Source organism: Equus asinus, chromosome 27, assembly GCF_041296235.1.
Source record: "Equus asinus isolate D_3611 breed Donkey chromosome 27, EquAss-T2T_v2, whole genome shotgun sequence".
In the NCBI taxonomy this organism is placed as follows: domain Eukaryota; kingdom Metazoa; phylum Chordata; class Mammalia; order Perissodactyla; family Equidae; genus Equus; species Equus asinus.
The window spans coordinates 26,273,314-26,292,615 of NC_091816.1; the positions used below are offsets into that span (position 1 = coordinate 26,273,314).

At 38.6% G+C, this 19,302-nt stretch overlaps 1 protein-coding gene across 19 annotated transcripts in view; it reads right to left on the reverse strand.

Annotated features, from left to right (window-relative positions):
• Positions 1–19,302, reverse strand: part of TENM3 (teneurin transmembrane protein 3) — a 579,767-nt gene that overhangs the window by 303,380 nt on the left and 257,085 nt on the right. For 2 of the 19 annotated variants that reach the window (XM_070499657.1, XM_070499654.1), the window contains exon 1: positions 15,808–15,946. The exons of 15 other annotated variants lie outside the window; for them this stretch is intronic. The gene's annotated coding sequence lies outside the window, so the exon portion shown is untranslated. Of the gene's footprint in view, positions 1–15,499; positions 15,640–15,807; positions 15,965–19,302 lie in introns of those variants that run through there. 2 more of the 19 variants (XM_070499656.1, XM_070499655.1) reach the window with 2 other exon arrangements.

Consider the following 19,302-nt stretch of genomic DNA (forward strand, 5'->3'; position numbering starts at 1 on the left):
TCACTCAGTTGGCCGTGATTTCTTACAGTAGCCCTATATATACTCAAACGCCTAAGAAACCAGCCAATGAAGAATCGCATCCTTCTTCAGTCAGTACATGCTTTGTTTTGTCCTGTTTTCATCCATTCTTTGGTGATTTACACTAAAATTTGAACTAAGCCATCAGCCTAACAGCTCAACACTGTCACTCAAAACGGCACTGTATTTTGATTGCAATCTTCAATATGATTTGGTCCATGTTTAGTAAAGTTTAATATAGAAATGAGACCTGGATCTACCTTTGCTCCTAATAGAATAAACAGAACAATTAAATATTCTTAATAAAAATTTAAAAATAAAACCCATTTTATTTCTACAAGAAACTGGTCAATATTTATTGAAATATTGTAAGCACTATAGTGTTATAAGAACTATTATTTTATTTCTTACTACACTATATACTTATTAGTGAACTACTTACACCTTGTGTTAATAAAGCTCTGACGTCAAACACATAGTAGGTACTCCATAAATATTTATTAAATTAAATACTCTAGTAGTGTCCTATTTTTATAAATAGCTGAGGAAAGTGATTTCCGATTTCCTAAGACTTTGGCAAAAACATTTGTTTGTCTTCAAAAACATTTTAGTGTTTTATTTTAGAACTTTTACAAATTTTACCATGCTCAAGCTCTTTCCTTAAAAAAGGCTTAACTATTAGAAAATAACTTTAATGGGTTATGTAGATATTTTACTAATTTTCCTAACAGTTATTAATCGATATGTCTTTCCTCTGCTCTACGCTCCAAAACACCTCAATGACATTATCAGAAATTCTGTCTCTAAAATACGTCAAAGGACCTTCAAAGATTAAAACCTAGTTAATTCAGGGAGTAAGCGCCAAAAGAAAAAACACACTTAGGGGGGTAATACTGAGTATCAGGGGGAGGAGGAGCATATTCAAAAAGCTTCTCATTCAACAAACCAAAAAATACAAATATATTAAAATTACTTACATACAAAATAATATTAAACGGTTATAATCTAATATGGTTATAAGGTAAAAACTAGCACAATACAGAATTACGGTTCTCTCACAGAATCTATCTGAAAGCATGTATTTCTCTGAAAGTCTAAAAGTTTTTATTCTGTAATTTTATAACTTATAAAATTCTAAATCACTATTTTCTAGAATTACATATTACTGCCATATTCAGCATAAGCCTGGGGTCATATTTTAGTACTATTAATTCATTTTGAGATTAAATGAATTGTAAAATTTTCTTTAAAAAGTTTTAAGTCCGGGCGGCGGCCGGCCCGGTGGTGCAGCCGTTAAGTGCGCACGTTCCGCTTCAGGGGCCTGGGGTTCGCTGGTTCGGATCCCGGGTGCGGACATGACACAGCTTGGCAAGCCATGCTGTGGTAGGCATCCCACATATAAAGTAGAGGAAGATGGGCACAGATGTTAGCTCAGGGCCAGTCTTCCTCACCAAAAAGAGGAGGATTGGTGGCAGATGTTAGCTCAGGGCTAATCTTCCTCAAAAAAAAAAAATTTTTTTAAAGTTTTAAGCCTGGAAAGTTATAGTAATATCAGGACTTCTTTGAATCATAGATGAATATTTCATATTTTGGAGAAACTCAGTATTTCATGAGTACAGTATTTCTAGCTTTTATCCTTTCAACTGTGAGGAAAACATCTCTAGATCTAAAGGTTAGTAATTCTCTGACAATTATAAATGTTTATAAAAGTGTGGCAATTTCTTGGTCTATTTAAGAACATTTATTTCTTAGTATTTTATTAATCATAGTAAGAGTCTCTGTTACATTTAATGAATAACACTTTCTTCAGGGAAAGAAATTATAACAAAAAACTTAAATAAGAGATACTTGGACTACAAGTACTCCATCAGTTGCGCTATTCTACTAAAATAACGCAATACGTGGACAACAGATGCAATGACTAACATTCCTACCGAGTAAAGCTCAGACAATAACAGTGGGTCATCTCATAGCTTCTGCAATGGTTTCACACACTCATTCTCTTTATGTGACATCTTATTTCAAGGTGGTCTCACAGAATCAGAGAGAATAACACTATGAATATTTTTCCTTTTGCTTTTAAATTGCAAAATGATAAACTAGTTATTTAAATTCAAGGCTACTGCTTCGAGCAGAGAGCTAGAAAACCCTTAAAAATTTCATTTCACTATTGTTTGAACTATTGCAAAATTATCAAATAAGTTTTAAGTGGTCCTTTTCCAACCTAACAAAAGTACTTTTCACTGTATGTTTTTAACTTCTCAAGAGCGTGAACTAAACGACAGACTTGAAGGTTGGGCAGTCAGTCAACAAACTTCTCTGCTCAGACAAAGGTGTTTGGAGCACATGTGTTCTGGCAGAGAAGGGCTGCTGAAAAATGAAATAAGCAAACAACCAAAACCCCAAAGACAAGACATAGGCTCTGACCTTGAGTTTGGCATCCAAAAGAAGTGATAGAATAAATAATTTACCTAATTATATCTGTATGTGAAACAAACAAGAGCTCAGAGGAGGATCTAAGGAGTATGGAAGATACGAGGTAGTGTGCACTCATTTGCTGGAAGAAATGAGTTCAGAAGTTAAGATAAGAGTTGACAAGGAGGAAAGAAGCAGCTATGGTAAGAGAAATGAGCCATAGGACAACTGAGCACATCACAGTCAAAAGAACCCCAAACTGGGGGTCAGCTGCAATTTTTAGTATTGGATCTGTCACTATCAGCTGTGTAAACTCAGAAAAGTCACCTAATATTTTTGGATCCTGGAGTCCTCATGCATTCAATTCAACAAGCATTCACTGAGCACCCCTGTGTGCCAGGCACTGTTCTAAGCTCTGAGGATACCAAAGTGAATGGAAGTTCCTGCCTTTGCGAAGCATACACTGATAAATTGTAAAATTTAAGAAACTGAAGAGGAAGTCATGAAAGGAAAATAATATTAGAAAAGTCCATTGTCGGTTTCTCTACTTCTACTGTCCCCCTCCGATAATTCATCCACCAGAGGGATCTCCCCCCCACACACATTCTGCCACTGTGTTCTATGCCAAACCCCCAGCGGATCCCAAATGAACCTCTAAACTCTTTTATTTGCGATTCAAGGTCCTCCCTGTCCTGGTTCACCAACCTTTCTAGCCATATCTTCCAAAATTCTCTTTCACGAACTTCATGCTCTAAGCGGGTTATTTGGTATCTTCTCAAATACACTTCACACGTACCAATTTTTACAACTTTGCAGACGTGCCTCCCCCTGCCCGGACTGCCTTCTCTCTGTCACTTCTCCACAATCCTACGCCTCCTGCCATCAGGCTCAAATACTTCCTTGACAAGACACTTTGATTTTCTGAGCAGGAGAGAGAGAAGATCAAGCTGATCCCCAAGAATCACAGTTTGCCTCTTTGGATTGAAGAGGAAAGTTAAAGGCGGGGAAGCTAGTAAGGAGGGTGTAACAAATGGCGATTGTGATTGTATTATAATAGATAGATCCCAAAAACATCTGGTTAGTAGAATCAGCACCTTCTGATTACTGATTAAGTATACATACAGACGGGAAGAAATCAGTCTACACAGACTGAAAATTATTTGACTATGATTAAGGATGATAAAGAGCATACCAGGTGGCACACAGTAGGTTTTCCACAAACGCTGAGTAAATTCACTTTTTAAAATTTATGAACTGATTTTCCTTGAGAAATCAGTAAATTCCTAAAATGCGCCATAGTTAAATATTAGATACTGATTTCTAATTTTATAGCTAGAGAAAAATTTGCTACAATAATCATGAGTGGGTACAATGACTTCAACTCAGTGATTACTGGGTTAAAAAAATATCATTTTAATATACGGAACGGGCCTGTCCTTAACGATGAAGGGGTTGTGATATACAGTACGTACAGAACAGTATCATAAATGGTTGTTAATGTTAGATCTCCTCCTTTATTTAAAAGAAATGAAATGTTACAGAAAGAGATAAACACCACTGTCACTGCTCCCATCTCTCTCTCCTTTTCCTTTCCTCCCGCCCGTTCGCAGACAACCACTAATATGTAATTGGTGTATATTCTTCTCAGGCATAGAAGTGTAGTTTTTTACTGTGTACTTTAGCTTGCCGCCTGGACTATTTCAGCCTACAGTCAAAGCACACTTATTTTTGTGGCTGACGGATATTTTGGCCATGCGAATCAGACTCTGAGACATTTTTTATTGCATTCTGATTGGCTAAGTCATAAAAAAAATAAGTGTAACAGAAGAATTCTCCTAAACCGAGCAGTCTAACACATACGGAATTTTATTCTTGGTGAACGTAAGAAACAGAGAAATAATTCAATATCGTGTCTCAAATCGACCTTTATTCAATTCTAAGGTCCTCTGTCCTGGGGTCATGATGGCCATCTACTGTTTTATCACAGAGCACGGAACTAGTTCTCTCTGTTTCGGAGTGTTTCCACTTCCACACCGCAGAGATTAATACAATCTTCCAGCGGCCTCCTTGCAATGCGGTGCCTCATTAGAGTTTAAAGTACACCCTAGGCATTCGGAGGGAGACATCTTGTTATCGCTAATTGAGATATTCCTGGAAATAGGGGCTTGAGAAGAATTTTATAAAATACACACCAGAAGATGTTTTTCAAATAAAAAGATACTATCAACTTTCTTTCTCCATAAATACACTTTAAACACCTCTACTATTTCATTCTGCCCATGCTCTGCCTCAGTTGAGGTGGAAAGATAGTGTAAGTTTACAATTCTAATGCCTAGCTCTTGAGAAACTGAGGCGCTACTGAAATAAATATTATTAATAAGTATTTTAATAAACCAGGTGTTTATACCAATATCTGACCATGACAGTAAATGATTTTTTTCAATTTATAAAAGACCTGGCACCTTAAATCCCCATTCCTAACTGGAAGCATCAAATTAAAGACGGAGCTGAGCTTTCTATGTGAAATGTAATATGCACGAATTTAAATATACTTTAAAGAAATCAAACATATTATCATACACTCACGGACCTCAGTAGTTTAAAAGAAGTCTAAGAATCATTTAAAGATTTTTTTTATTTTTTCCATTTTCTCCCCAAAGCCCCCCGGTACATAGTTGTATATTCTTCGTTGTGGGTCCTTCTAGTTGTGGCATGTGGGATGCTGCCTCAGTGTGGTTTGATGAGCAGTGCCATGTCTGGATTCGAACCAACGAAACACTGGGCTGCCTGCAGCGGAGCACGCGAACTTAACCACTCATCCATGGGGCCAGCCCCTAAAAGTCTAAAAATCATTTAAAATAAACAACTGTACATTTAAAAAGTTTTAGTTTCTAAATTTCCAAATTTAATTGTTCTGCCCATTAAGGACAACGTCTGGGTTCAGTCTTTAGTCTTGACATGTGGAAGGGGCTATCATGTAATGTCACTCAACTCTTAAAAATACTAGAATTCATCCAGATGACTATTCCTGCCTTCAAAGAGCCATCTCAGGAGGGGTCACCTTTTCAGATGATGCTGTCATTTCTCAGCCTAACACTGATATTTCTCTTTAGAAAAGGTTTCATAGGAAATACTTAACTGTGGTAAATACTCTCTCTCTCTGAGTATAGATCCATTTTTCTGAAATAGCCAAATGTTGGTTAGTCAAGCCTGTGAAGGAAGGTAAACAATCAAAGTAGCCTACTTGGTATTTGATCAAAATGAGACAATAACTATTTTTATCTGTGTCTTGCAAGTGAACTCAATTTCAAAAGAGACGTTTCAAAAGTTTTGGTCAGGCCGGCCCGGTGGCGCAGCAGTTACGTTGTCACGTTCCGCTTTGGTGGCCCAGGGTTCACTGGTTTGGATCCCGGCTGCGGACATGGCACCACTTGGCACGCCATGCTGTGGCAGGCGTCCCACATATAAAGTAGAGGAAGACAGGCATGGATGCTAGCTCAGGGCCAGTCTGCCTCAGCAAAAAGAGGAGGATTGGCAGCAGATGTTAGCTCAGGGCTAATCTTTCTCAAAAAAAAAAAGTTTGGGTTAAAGTACTATGACAGAACACAGGAATAGTAATAATCTATTCACATGAGGACAACCACCCTCATTTTCAGAATCTCCATTACAACCAAAGATCAAATGTAGCATGCATACAGATTAACCATCTCCATGGAAGCTGGTGAGTAAGGGTCCTCCTTTCGCAGAGTTCCTCTGCCTGGGGATGCTTTCTCTTCTTATTCCTTAGGCAAGCTCAATTAACAAAAAAGCCAGCCTAAAGAGCCCCAACTTCCCTAACTAAGGACACCTTCACAAAAAATGCAAATATATGATGCACAAGCGAAGCAGGACATGTACATAACAAGCAGCTAATCCAGTAGCACAAAATGTAAACATTTATTATATATTTCACTGTACATGCTATCTTTTAGGACCATTTTCAGTCTGATTATTTTTTCAAGAATTTTGAATCAACTGCAGAACTTCTGTAGAGCCTCTAAAAGAATCCCTATTGTTTGAAGCCATTGATCTGGTTTACTTCCCTCCTTTACAGGTACAGCTCAAAGTCAAGTGACTTTTCCAAAGTCACACCACCAGATAACAGTCTGAATATTAATTTACTTGACTTCCTAAGCAGAAGTTCTCAGCAGATAAAATTATAAATAAACAAGACCACTGAGAGATTAGCCTTGGGCACAAAGGAGTAAACACAGACATAATTTATCATTTTGCCAGGTTCAATAAATACCATTGTGATGTGTTAACAGCCTGTAATAGTGAAGGCATTAGGCATCAATTAAATAAACAAACCATTAATTAGGGAACAGAAGTGTCAATAAGGCATAATCTACTAATTTCCTAATCAATGATGCTAATCATTGCTGGATATTAAACAGGGAATGGATCTTAGCCATACCATAGATGATCATTTATGATCGTGGTCCTCTAAAAACAAATCTAAATAAGATTAAAAACAAAATCAGAGTACAATACTAAACACATATTCCCTCAGTAAGCACGTTGATAAATTACATGATTTGTCTTGAATAAATATGGAAATACTTATAACACTCAATGGCTACAATATTTACGAAAGGTTGTCTACTAGCATATTTCTATTCTACAACAGTAAAGAGAACTTACACGGAAAGCAAAGTTAGGACTAAAGTCGAAACAAAACCTAACTCGACACAAACTGGAGGCAGAACTCCATAATGAAGAAGGAAATAAACTTGAGATTAGGACCCACCTTCTTCTGCACATTAGCAGTTGAATAACCTTATGCAAATTAATGTCTTTAAGCCTCAGTTTTCCCTTCTACAAAATAGGGGGTAAGAATATTTACTTCCTAAACTGCCTGCTACATATCAGGTGTTTTAACATGTCATAATAATTGTTTTTAATGGAAAAAGTGGACTGGAAGTCAGGGGCTCTGAGGCCCAGTTACTTCTTCTTTTTTTAAGATTTTATTTTTCCTTTTTCTCCTCAAAGCCCCCTGGTACATAGTTGCATATTTTTAGTTGTGGGTCCTTCTAGTTGTGGCCTGTGGGACACTGCCTCAGCATGGCTTGATGAGCGGTGCCATGTCCACGCCCAGGATCCGAACCAGCGAAACCCTGGGACACTGAAGCAGAAACTTAACCCCTCGGCCATGGGGCTGGAGCCCCGGTTTCTTCTCAACAGAGGGATGTGGTGTTCTCCTGCCATTCCCAAGGGAGAAAGGAGTCTGTCTTGGGTATATGCTTCCTCTTTTACTAGCAGCTTTCTTAACTCTTTGACGCCTCAGTTTCCCCATCTTTAAAATGGAGATTATAAGAGTGCTTAACTTCACTCCATGAGTTGTTCTGAAGATGAGATGAGATAGTACCTACATAAGAGGTTTAGCAAAGAGACCAGCATTTAGTAAATACTTAATAAATGTTAGCTGTTAGTAGGCCTTGCTTCTCCACTTACAAAATGTGTAGTCTGGATTAGGTGATCTTGAAGATTCTCTTTGGTTCTGAAAATTTCTAACTCTATTCATTTTGATAGGAGAAGTTAGTAAAATTGGTCTTTAAAATTTTGTGAGTTTTTTGTTCCTAAGGTCAATGAAGATGGGGCGAGAGTAGAAATATGGAAATACGGAGTTTCTGTTCTGTTCTTTCAGCACTCCCTGTCTCTTAACCTCTTGGGAATAAAAACAGTGAATGTGTACTGGTTCTTGCTCCAAATTATCGTATTAAAGAACATATTTTCCCTACTTCGGTCACCCAAAAGAGAGTCTCATTAGATGTTTATCAGCTAAAAACAAATTAGAATCACATATCTCTTCAACAATGTGTTTAAGTTTCAAATGTATCTATGCATGAAACCTTTGCATAATTTTTTTCTTACTCGAATTTAGTGTTCTGATTCATTGAAATACCAGCTTCTTTTAAAAATCGAAAATTAACATTTTGCTTCACCTAAACACCTACTACCTAATTGGAACTCAGCTGCCCAAAAATCTCACCTGACCAGAAATGCACAGAAACGGAAACATTAGGCCAAAAAGGCTTCTGAGAGGCCAACCCTAACGAAGCTAACAAAATTAGCCCTGAGAATAGTCTTTGCTTAGAACCCGTCTGTTGCTATTTTATGCACAAATTAAAAAAATAACAATGAACTACCTTTAGCTGTTTGATGACAGAGTAATAAGTGAAAGTTGACAGCATGACAAGAGAAGATAATGAAAACCTTTATCTTAAAAACTATACCTGTACTTGAACTGCACATGTAATTAAAAATTCTAACAAGAAGGAGCATGATATCTAGAACAGGTCTGGAGTCACACAGTACCGCATTCAGATCATTGCTTCCCCACTAAATACCTGGGTAACCTTGAATTGACTTAACCTAAGTAATCATTTTCCCATCAGCAAAATGGAGAAATCCCTTCTAAAAGGAATGCTGTGAGAATAAAATGAAATGATACATAAAAAACATTTTGCATAGTTTAAGGGCTCAAAAATGATAGATAATAGTAATATTAAGCATTGTCATATGGAGCCCTTAACAGCTTCTCAGTAAATTATTATATTGTAACAGAACAAAGTAACTGATGTTCATAATGACGCTCTTCCATTACCAAGAAGTTAAATTATATTTAATATACTCATTCAGTAAGGATTCAACACTTACGGAATAACTATTTTCTCACCATTGTGCTTAGTGCTGGTATGTAAAGATGACTAAGACACAGTTGTGACCTGAAAGAACTTGTCCCACTATGAGGGGAGAGAGAATTGTAAACAAATGATTACAATACAATGTGTTAAGTGCTGTAACAGAAACCTTTGCCGGATGCTGTAGAAGTAGAGAGGGAGTAGCCAGCTCTGCCTGGAGCAATGAGTAAAGGTTTCAGGGAAGAAATACTGTGCAAGCAGACTCATGAAAGATTTGTGAGAGGGTAAGAAAACGTCTAACTATCTGCAACTATGTGAAAATGTTGAAGCATGCTCCATGGGTGGAAAGAAGGTAAGCAGAAAAGAGAAATGGAGGTAGGGGTGGGACCATGAAGGGTCTGAGAAAACATACTAAGGAATTTGGACTTATCTGAAGGACATAACAAAGATTTTATGCAGGGATGTGCCATGCTCATAATTATGATTCAGAATGCCCTATGATGATAGTGGAGAGTCTGGATTAAAGAAGACACAGAAGGCAGGGAAACCAGGTTAGAAGGCTGAAGAAATAGACTTAAGTATGAGATGAAAAGAGCCTGAACTTGGGCCCTGATGGCGGGCACAGACTGGCAGAAGTGGGGCGGTGCAGGGGGCGGGGTGGTAATTCATTTTAAAGATATTTCAATTCAGTACGTTTGTATTTTAAATAAAAAGTTCTTAAAGGAATAAATCCTTTGAGATCAAGAAAATTTGACTCTCCTTATGGAACTATTTTTGGTGTTCTTGAGTTCCTTAGATTTTAGTGTTACATGATTCATAGTACGATGATAGGGCAATATCTCTGATAAGGTCTGAAATAATACTCTAGGTATTTTGATAATGGGCCAAGTTTTTTCTTTCTTATGATAAGAGTTGTACTTAGTACTGATTAATTGCAATAAAAAAGAATTCAGTAAAAGGTAAAGCATACACTAAACTCCAATCAGTAACGTTTGACAGTTCTGCCTAGGAAAACAAAAATCTCATATGCAGCACAGAATTGCTTTAAGTAGAGTTTCCAAAAAGGTTAGATCTTGCACTGTGTTTAAGAAAACTCTGCCTATTACTGAACAATATTTGTTCAAATATTTAAGCAAGAATTCCATTTTAATGGAGTTGATATAAAATACATCACAAGGAAAATCTTGGCCATAAAGTTAAGAAATCTAAACTATAAATCTTTTGGTTTTGTTTTCACTTTTTAAGGGAAGCAATGACTCTGGAACAGCAGCAACAGAACTACTAAAACTTGAATAACCTTCAAGTCAACAGACTCAGGCACTTGTTAAAACAAACATTATTCCCACTGCTGAAATTGAGGTTGGCAAGTCTCTCCTCTTAATAGCTTAAAAACCATTTGAAAAGTAGCAGAATAGCAGCTTCTTTGCAGAGAGACTCATCATCATCATTAAAAGATCCTTAAAAGCAAATACAGAATGGTCAGCCAGCCCGATCACCTTAATTTTTAATGAAGGAATACCTCCGCATATATCAATGTATGAAACAGACTTATGAAGGAAAATCTACTATCATTAAAAAGAAACTCATTTTAATTTTCACCTTCACTCGGATCATCTACAGAGGAAATAGTATTTGAAAACACAAGGAAGGAAATATGATAAAGCGGTATATAAAAACCTGTCAGTGATAAAACAAGCAGAGGTGGCCGTCATAAAATAGCCAAATGGCTTTTTCCACCTCCATCAAGGTCACTTTACTGATGATGGGCTCAATAGGATGATAATGCATTTAACCACTTTCCTTGCGTCTGACTTCGACCTCACGAATCCAAATGGCCTTGTTTAACTACTCTGGCCTTTCAGCATTTCTCTGAACAAAGATAATTAAGGAGATGGACTGCCCCCTACTATCACAGGAATTGAAAGACAAATAAACTTTTAAGAGCACAGCCAGGTGTCTACTCCACTAAGACAGAACTTTTAAGCAGGAGGTAAAATGAAATAACGGTTAAATAATTATAAAAGGTTAACAATGTTAAAGTTGTTATATAGGGTAATTTTGTTTTATTTAAAAGAAAAAGCATAAAAAGAGTTCCTGAGTTCATTTTACAGCTCTCTAGACAGCACGTTCTCTCTCCGCCTGCAGGAAATAGCTTAAGACTATGGAAAAAAAGGTGCTGTGCAGAAACGAACATGAAAAAAATTCATTAGAACTCCCATAGATCATTTTAGTTTAAAAAAATTTTAGGTTAATATATATAAATAGAAAAACCGAGTGTTTTTCTAATTAGTCATTTTGGTATGCTCCATAATCCATTCTACCTTCTAAATGCACGAAACAAGGCATTAACGTGAAACAGCATTTCAAATTAAGAGAGTGGAATAATAACACTTAAGAGAGAAACTCTTTTTCTTTTAAATACTATTGCATGTGGTTTCCCAAATCTAACTATTCTTTAGATGGGATGCGCCCTCAAACACCTGTGCGTACTTTTTAATTCTTCTCTTGTGAAATGAATTTACCATCAGTAACATCTATGGCATAAATTATTTCTGGGATACTAAAGGGGTAGTTGTTTTCACCCTATTGTAGCAAAAATTAAGAGCAGATATTTCAAAACTTAAACACACAGGATTAGTAACTGAACATCTGGGTTTATAAGGAAAATCAACATACAAAGACCAAGTTTAAAACAAGTGCTTTCTTAAATATTAAAATATATACCATTTCAAACTTACTAAAAATATATATAATCAAATAATTTCTAAAGATACAATTGTTATTCTCTATGGGGAAAAACAAATTTTGACACGTCAAAAAACAACCACCACATTCCAAATACCTAAACTGAGACTTCAATTCAGGTTAAAAGGTCTTAGACATAAATGAGCATTACAATAACTTTTCATTTTAGACAAAACTACAATAAGAGTCATACAAATTTCATTTATTTTATATAATCTATTACTATAGAAATCTGTAATGCCAAACAGTCTGATAAATCTAAACACAATGAACTTCTAATGTAAAACATCTCCTTTAGAAGAAAGAATTAAGTGTTATTTTTGCTTTAAAAGATTCAGTGTTTGAGGATAGGAATCGCTTCGTATATGATTATAGCCAAAATAGCACTTAGGGTTGATAACTTAAGATCGATATTCATACGCTTTAGACTTGTCCAGATCAATGCGATATAGCAAAAATCTTGCTAATAATTCTAACCTAAACCTCTGGGACCTCTCTTGCTCCTCTCTCCTAGTCCTCTAACAGGCCCTTATCCTTCTATACCTCTCTCTCTGCAGAGAAGTTTCACAACTTCTATTTGTGACTGCTGTTCTATTAGCTAAGAATCAGCAAGGTCCCTGGAAGATTTAACTAATTAAACATCCTAATAGTTGTGGCTTAGGTTTTTCTCCATAACTATATGGAAGTTCTGGTCTAACCCAGAAGGGGACAGCTTACTTGATGCTCAGAAAAACACTCCTGCCCCTAATTTACTTATTTACCTTCTCACTTTGATATATTACTGTATCTCCTTCATGGTACCAAATTCACAACATCCAAACATCCTTAAGAAAGGATATCCTACTCTCAAAGTTTCGGTGCTAAAGCACTCATATCTAAGATAAGATGGAATAATTACAGCCATATTTTAGTTTAAACTGCACATCTGTATATATGTGTATATACATATATATATCTGCGCAAAGACAGAGTAAGAAATCCATAGTAAAGCAATAATATACTATATGGGTGTAAAATTTAAACTTTTAAAATAAGGGAAAGGTTAATAAAAAATTACTCATTCAGATAAAAATTAAAACAAATACACTGTCCTATATTTAGCACTTACATTTAGATTGTTAGAAAGGGGGTGTGTGAAAAATTTTATTCACAACTGTTGAGTTAAAGAAGTCTAGAAAACAAAATAAATTATAAACATAAAGAGACTGATGTCCCAAAGCTCAATCTCTTAATTGCTGATCAGAGCTCAAAATAGATCTTTTTTCCTCCACTAATTGAATGAGTCTTGTTAAACCTTTTGAAATGCACTTTAGAAAATGCAAGAATACAGCTTAGAACAGGTTCTTTAATTTGGGTCATTTTCTGTTACTTGCAGTAGTGACGGGTGCTTAGCAACCCCTGTTCTGGTGGCCCTTTTAAGGAAATGAATACCTGGAATACAGCATTTTAATCTATTTTATGGCATTAATTATCAAGATCGCTGTATGTAGACAGTTCCTCCTTTGCCACTTTCCTACATTATGCGAGAAAGGAGTCGTGTGATAAATTGAATGTATTACTTCAGATGACAGAGGATCCTGTGCACTCCCCTACCAGGCAAACAAAAGTAAGGACATAAAACTAACAGTAAATAGAAGCCACGGAAAGGGTTACTTGAATGTTTAGACAAGGATCTTACCCTGAAAATCAGTGTTCAGACAATTCCAAGAGTCCACGTTACATCACTTTTCTTTTTCTAAATCTTTGAAGAGAATTCAGTTCTATTATCCCGCATCCTAGGCCACTGATATCTAAGAAATGTGACGCCACACAGCCAAAAGGTAGTTAGATTTTATTCGGTCGTAAAGATTTGCTGAATATTTTAAACATTAATTTATAAACCAGGACTTTTACTTGAGAAATGTAACAAGAAGATCATTTAAATTGTGACCAAGTTAGTCACTTCATATTTATTCGAAGGTTACTCAAATGATCAACTCGCAGGAAGACAAGGAAACAATGTAAATAAGGAGCTACCCAGAAGTTTTTAAGAAATCAGACTGCCATGTTAGACTCTGTAAATACGCCCATTCACATCTTACTAATAATTACTACAACAGGTTTAAGAAACTAGTAATTAAAAATATCTGGAAGACCGCTATTTTTTTCTGATCTCAATTATCACTGTTAAAAGTACAACTCTTCTAACTTTTTCCTCATAATCACACAATTCATTTTAGATTTCACGTCCTGAAGAAGGCAGGCGCCCCTCTAACATATCACCATTCTTCTCTATCTTCACGGCTAATAAGAGAGCAAGTGACTCCCTCTTTGTCAGAATGTATCCTAATTTCAGTCTTTAATGGCCAATTTTTAAAAGCTTTTCACACAGCCTCCAAAGATGAGAAAGGAACCAGGTGAACAACCTGCAGCCACATTCTGTAAGTTTCAGCCTACCGGTTAATACATACTTACCATCTCTTTAAATTAAACATACTTTATCCTTGATTTCAAATTTATCCTCACATTGTGTAAATCACAGTGTAAAATGGGATAACACCCAAATTTCTCGGGTTTTTTAACCTCTTAAAACAGATGGCCTCTGCTTGGGGTTTGGGGGTTTTGAACACTACAGTTGCATTTTAATGCCGAGGAATCCGCTGGAAAAAAAAACCACAATGTGTGGCACAGGCACTAGACGCTGCACTGAAATATTCTACTGAGAGGCTGGCTTAGTAAATTAGCTGTATTTCTAAAATGCCTTCCCTGGATATTTTCAATCCTTTCTCAAGGACTACTTTAACAATTAGCACACAGAGGTCTCTGGATGGCTCTTTGAAACATTTAAAACCAGAGAACAAAAGGTTTATTTTAAAAATGAAAACCTTGGCTTGTACAACTCCAGACGTGAATCTGCTTTCAATTACTGAAAGTATTTCCACTTCAGTGGAAGGGGATCAAATCTTCAACTACACCATCTTAAGGCACTGAATTTGATTATATTAGGCTTTCAGAAGACAGAATGACTTTGTGACACAGGCACATATATTCTGTACATATCATTTATGAGATATTCCAGAGAGATAGAGACGCCAGCCACGGGAGAGGGAGGAAATGGGACTTCTCATTCTCAAAGCTGCCAAGGATCTCTGCTTTATTTTATTAAAATACACACATAAATGGTCAAATGATTTTTACTTTAATAGGTAGCGCACAAGTTTTTCCAAATCCTTCCCAACTATTTATCCACGGGAGTAATCTGCATGGCAACACGACGGTAAAGTTGGATTTCTTTTAGAGACTCCGCTCTAGAAAACCCTCTCCTGACAAAAATCACACCCTAAGTATTTTGCAGGAGAAAAACTGCCCTTTCCATCAGCAAGATTAATTTGTAGCTTTTTCCCCCATTCAGCAATTAGTATGATGGATTTTAGTTCATGGAACCAAAGGGCTGATTCACTTAAGCTCAATGCAGATTTTCAAACCTATCAGACACAAATGATCCCAAATCACTCCCAACGAATTCAAGATACACCGCAAAAGTCACAGGATGCTGGGGAAAAGCCTGACCTCACGGATTAGGACTGTATACCCCTCGCAAAATAATCCACCTAATTAAAAATCCCGGGAACAAAAGACTCGGTCCTCCCCGCGGCTACCTGCACCACTCCGAGGGACGAAGAGTCCTCGAGAAAGTTCAGCCTTTACCGCTTCCAAATCCTGAAATCTGGTCCCTCAGGGGTTAAAAAGCCACCTCATTTCAGATGCTAATGTGGCCTCGGCCCCGGTGCCCAGCGGCTCGGAGCCTCCTCCCCTTCCGACTGCACCGGGATGCCCAGCGGGGCCGCCGCCGCCGCCGCCTGGCCCCGAGCGCGAGCCAGCCACCCCGCCGGAGGAGCCGCGAGGACCGCGCGCCGCCCGCCGCCCGCGCCCCGGCCGGGCCCCGCCGCCGCCGCCGCTCACCCACCTCGCCGCGGCGCGCCCTCGCTGTGGCCGTGCGGAGCCGAGCCCGGCGCTGCCAAGTTGCCTGGGTCTGGAGCGTATCATGTTACAGCGCCGGGCTCGGGGCTCCGGCTGCGAGCGGCAGCCAGACATGATAGGCTGAGGCTCCTCTGTTTACACCCGGCCGCCGAGGGGGCGGCGGCGGCGCTTAACCCCTTCGCGCCGGGCCCGGCCGCCGCCGCCCCGCCAGCCCCGCGCCCCGGCGGCCGCCGCCTCCTGGCCGCCCCCCCTTGCACACACACACACGCACACGGACACGCACGCCGGGGGCATTTTCACATCCATGCCCCTAACGAAGAGGGCGAAAACTGCCCCCCCCCCAAGCTGGTTACAGACACGCTTGATAGACCCCGATCGAGGGTATTACCCACAAACACACGCAGACCCTCAAACATCAGTATTCCATAATGTGCTTTTCCAACTTGCTGTCGATTTTGCAAAATAGGTTTTCTCCAGAAGCACTACTTTCCCGGGCGCACAAAAGAACCTCTTTCCCAGCCCATGAATGAATCCCGACCCCGCGTCTGCCACCATTCATGCCTCCCGCAGTTGAGATGTTTACTTAATCCCAGCCAGAAGGATGGCCAGACGCCCCTCGGCTCTGCGAAACGGAGTGCCCTGGCTCCCCGGATGCGCTGCCCCGGCAAGATGAGCAGACGGGGATCTTGGAGGCGGGAGTGGTCGCCGATGGGGGCCCGGAGTCGAGCGCCGGCGGGCGGGCGCTGCGTGGGTGTGGGTGTCGCCTGTGATCGCGGTGGGGACCGGCTCAGCCCGGCTCGCCCCCGGCCTCGGCTCCCGAGGCTCGGCCCCTTGCGTCGGCCCCGGGGCCGATCGGACCGCGGCGGGGGCTGCTCTGCGCCCCGCTGGTTCTCCTTGCTCTTTCAGACCCCCATTAATGGGAGAGCCGGGCCTGCACCCGGGGGAGGGAAGAAGGTCCCTGGGGCTGGAGGCGTGTGTTCAAGCGGTCTGAGCTAACTCTAAATGATGTGCCAGGACTGGACACCCCTGATCTGGACTAGCTAATGTGGTGTTCTAACTAGCTTTACTTTTAAATAAAAGATATTGCAATATTGCAGCACTTAAATTTTTATTTTAAAAATTGTCTTTTCTCCCTCCAGATTCACTTTTATCATTATTTTTGCATTGCCTCCAGTTCAACGTCCCTCCTTCCCTTAATTTCTCTTCTAGAACATTCCATCTTTTTCCGCGTCTTCCTCTATTAAACTGAGAATTGAATGAATGAATGTTCATGAATGTTTAGATTCACCAGTGTTTTCTTCCAGTTCCTCCACATCCCTCAAGGGTTTTATAAATAAGCGAGAAAAAACAAGAAGCACTTTACATTACAATACTAATATCAATTCAATCAACATTTCTTTATATCATTAGCTGTCATTCCACATTTTAACTATCGTCTAAACATAGACAAAACAAACCAAAAAATGAACTCTACTTTAAGAAAGGAAGGATCAGTGTTCTCCATTTGTCAATAAGATCCAGTAAAGGCTGTATTCTCTCCTCTTTCCCATGATTCAACAGTAATTTTTTTTTCCTCTTTAGCATACTGCCTTTACTCTGACTTGTCACTTTTTACATCTGTTGCTACAACAATGTGAATACGGCTCATCCAACTCTTGGTAGGTACTTTTCCTTCTTAATTTTCATTACCATCTAACACATCCATCATCATATATGGAAATGTCTGATGTTACTCGGTGTTTAAGCAAAGTTTCTATACCTCAGTGATCTTTTCTTTCCATAACAATGGCTCTTCTAAAACGGTGACTCACAAACACATTCTATCACAACATGATTATCACACCATCCTGTCTATTCTTCCCTGAATGATCAATATGTTCACCCTTTAATTAGCACATTATTAAGATCTCATAGAAATGATTTAAATAGTCCTTTGACACAGTCTAAATTTTGAAGTTATTTCAGGGTTTTGAAATTCTGTTTAGTGGAACTGGGTCAAAAATAGAACAATAGATATTTTGTGGGGCACTGGGAGACTTCTAAGTTCTTAAGCAAATACCTTCCTAAGTCATAACATTTTGAAAATGATCATTTCACGGATCATTGTAATGTGTGCGACTCTTCTGGGGGTGGAGGTTTCCTGAAGTAATTGCAAATAAACACCATATAACTATTTAGGCCAGAATATGAAGAAGGCATTGTGCAATTGGAATCTTAGAAAAATTAAATAGGTAGAACATTGCCCAGTTAGAATTTGCTAGGCCCCGGGGGGGCTTGTCTGTGCTTCAGATATGTACCCCTGGAATTTTGAAGACACAAGATAGCAGATCAGGATTTGGAGTAGGACATTGGAAAGATGAACACTCTAATGGAAGAATGAAAGGTTTTAAAATCTTAAATCACTGTTTGGGTCAAGATGAATCTCAAGAAGACTGATATTTGGCATGCTCATTTCCCCAGATAAATGCTATGTAAATTGGTCACTGATTGATAGCATTTATTAAAATTCCAATTTAAAATGCTAATTAAGCACTGCACATCTATGAATATCAAATACAGGTTAGGTAAATTTTTCGGTTGGACTCTATTGGAATATTCTACGTGTATATCTCGTTGTACCTTTTCTGAATACAAAACTAATTATTTTCACATTGGACAAAGACAATATCCCTTGAGAATAATCAAGGGCTTACTTTGAACACAGCTGAGCAGCAGCAGCAACAGCCCATGGGGAACTAGAGGGAGAGACGTGGTTTTAAACAGTGTCTATCACTGCAAAGCGAAGGATGGTTTCCACGGATATCTTCCCAAGAAAGGACACAAGGTTTTGTGGCCACACCCATCCACGCATTAAATCACTGCCATGATTTAAATATAGGAGTCCTCTATAGAGTTCTACAGAGACGTATAATAAGGCACACATTAAATTTCTATTTTAGTCTACTATAGTTTGCCATATTGACGATGTCAGGGATAATTAGCATTATGGCTACTGCCTTCTATAACTTAAGCATTTCTTCTCTAAGATCTGCAGAATTCCCCGAAGTTCCATGAGCAGACACTATCAAATATGTGGAATTATGTGGCTATTTTATGTTCTGAATAAATAACCACATGGAATCATACTTGTGCTATTAAATAAATTTTACTTATAACTGAATTCAGTTCTTTAGGCATAAAAGCCTAATGACTACACACCACAAGGAAGATTTTTAAAAATGCATGAAGCAAACCGAATCAAAGCAAATTGTATTTAAAGAAAAAAAAAGTCCACAAGTGAGCTGTTACTTCCAACTGGCACCAACTTGCTTGCATATGAAGAGTTCTTCTGACCTCTCTCTGCTTAGGCCAAAAACCTTGAGGAAAAAATCAGAGTTTAACCAAAACTGGAATGATTACCTTTCCTGCTAATGATTAAGCAGCAAATCCATATTGTCAGAGGTGCTGATACAAAATCAAAATCGAACGATTTTAGCTGTGC